This window comes from Ceratotherium simum, chromosome 22 (assembly GCF_057802395.1).
Source record: "Ceratotherium simum simum isolate JZ-2026a chromosome 22, ASM5780239v1, whole genome shotgun sequence".
NCBI lineage: Eukaryota > Metazoa > Chordata > Mammalia > Perissodactyla > Rhinocerotidae > Ceratotherium > Ceratotherium simum.
Genome location: NC_141921.1, coordinates 49,500,233 through 49,502,965, shown reverse-complemented (window position 1 = coordinate 49,502,965; position 2,733 = coordinate 49,500,233).

Sequence of the window (2,733 nt, the reverse complement as noted above, 5' to 3'; positions counted from 1 at the left end):
GGCCGAGAGCAGCTCTTGGGGTGCCGGCCCGTGCTGTGCCCAAAGAGGCTGCTAGGAAGGAAGGCCAGACCCTTCTCCCCACCTCGCCCACCTTGCCTGAGGGTTGGAGACCAGAGAACCACATTGGCGGGGGGTGGTTTGCCAAGGCCCAGCTGTGGGGTTCCTCCCTGCAGCCTCCAGTGAGGGTGGTGGTTCTGGGGGTCTGGCCAAGGTGTAAGGGGAGGGGGGGACCCTGCTCATCATGATGGGGTTGGGGCAGGGCTGTCAGGGAGGGCCCCCACCCAGAGACACCCACATTCGGCTATCATGGGGTTCTGCTGCCTCCTGCCCCTGGGGACTCGAGGCTCAGACCCTAACCCCCAGGGGCAGGTGGCCCTGGCTAGGGCAGTGGGAGAGGGGCTTCTGGGCATGGCACAGGCACCCCTGTGCTTTGGAGTGTGAACCAGGCACCCCTGCCCCACTGGAGGGGGCCGGGGGGTGGCCCGGGCAGAGCAGGCCCCAGTCAGAACTCAGACTTTGCTTCTTCAGGCCTGACTCAGTTACCAGCAGTTCTGCTTCCAGTTCAGAATGCTGTGGAATGAGTGGTTCCCCCAGCCCCCTGGGACTCTGTGAGGGTGTATAGTGGGGGTGGTCCACAGAGCCAGGGGTCTTGTGGCAAACAGCCCCTCATGGCGGCCGCCTCACTAGAAGGTCTGAGCCGGGTCCTGTTGGAAGATTCCAGTCTACATTCAGATGGCCTTTTAGGTGGGCCCTGCCCTGGGAGGGGCTCAGATCCCAGACACCACCTACCTCCTCAGCCCCTTGGCCCAGAAACCCGTCCAGACCGAGGAGCTGGCAGACGGGCCTGGAGGCTGCTTGGGCTGCTGGCCCGAATGGGGATGAGGTCGGGGTCAGAGAGCTGGAAGTGTCCTTCCTGGGGAGCTGCGGGAAGCCAGGGGCCAGCCTGTCTGCCAGAGGCTCCCAGAGCATGATGGCTCCAGGGACTCCACACTCTACGATGTCCAGCCAGAGTGGCTCCAGCCCCTGCCCAAGGCCATGTGGATGCAGAGGCTGGCTAGTCTCTGGAGCTCAGCCCCCCTTTCCCGCCGAAGCCATCCCGTTCCTCGTTCCTCCTATCTGCAGCTCCGACAGTGAAAAACAGAAACTGTGAGTAAGCAAGGGGCCTGGGGTCCCGGCTGCCTCCCAGGGGCTGTGGTGCTGAGACTTGCAGGTTCGAGGGAACCAAGCGAAGCAGTGCTGGGTGCTCAGGTGCCTGCCAGCCGAGAGAAGCTGGGGAAGGGGTTCCACAGGCCCTGGACGCACCTGATTTGCACACGTAGGTGGCCCCACTGCTGCCCAGGATTCTTCTGGACAGTAGATTTTATTCCCTTCTCCCACATGAGCTCAGGGGCCAGTGGGGGCTCCCTGCCTACCCCTCCCATTTCTCAGACAGTAGATGTGGGACATGGAGGTCTGAGGCCCAGCCTCTGCTCTGGAGTCTAAGGAGGCAGCCTACCATGGTGCGGGAGGCCCTTCCCTCATGAGTCCTGGAACCAGGGCAGGTCTAGAGGGTGTTAGCCTCCATCCCTGCTACTGCAGGGGGCTGCCCCCAGACCCTACAGATGCCTGTCCTTGACTGCTGGGCCCACCCCCTCCCTGACCCGTGCTCTCGGGCCCGGTGGTCTGGGGCAGGTCCTGTCCTCTGCACGAAGACCAGCCCCCTCTGGCAGGTGTGTCTCTGGGCCTCAGCATGGCACGAACCGACCTCCTGGGTCTGCCTAGCCACGCTCCGGGTAGGCATGAGGTGCTTCGCTTAGAGAAGATAAACAGGCTGGAAGATGTTTAAGGACATTTCTGAGACACCCGGAGAGCTGGGCTGAGAGCGGGGCCTCTGGAAGCCCCCACCACACCCTCCCTGCCAGCCACCTCCTTAAGTCAGGCCTTGGGGTCCTGGACAGGAGGGAGAGGGTCACCCCACCCCAGGTCTCCATCATCGAGCCACCAACCCAGCCCCAATAGCTGCAGCCTCAGTCCCCTCCCTGTGAGACCCATCATGGAGTAGGACGAGAGGACAGTGCAGGGTGCTGGCACAAAGGTGTGGGCAGGCAAGACCTGGGAGGGGTGAGGGACACGTGAGGAGGAGCCTGGCCACCGAGCTGAGGGTGGTGGGTGACGGCTGACAGCCTGTTTGGGGGGCTGGTCATCTGTCTTGGAGCCCTCTGCTTGCTCCATTAGTTACCTTTACCCTATCACCTCATGGCTAATTAGCAGTTCTTCTATTAAATTCTTGCTGTTGGAATCACTGGTGTGGTTTCTGTCTCCCAAGGGGACCCTGACTAATCCATAAATTGGTACTAGGAGTGGCCCCTGTCACAGCACCCCCAAAGATGAGATTTGGGGATTGGCTTGGTGTGTCCCTGGGCCTGGCTGGGGGCTGAGCTCCTTGGGAAATGTGAATCCGTGGCAGCAGTGGCTTCAGGAGTGATGGGGCTGTCACCGTGATCGGTTGTGATGTGCCGACTGTGTTGAGGGCCTTGCTGCACATGGCTGTTAGGGCAGTGGTGACAGCCACAGGGATGGCCGTGGGGCGGCACTCCTGAGTTCCTGGAGCATGTATGGGGAGGAAACAAGCTCAAGTCTCTGAACTCTCTGCTCAGGTCACAGCCAGAGAAGCAGAGACCCCCTGGCAGCCCCGAGAGGACACCTCCTTTCTCATGTGTGCAGGGCTGACGTTGCTAAAAGTCAAATGCAGCA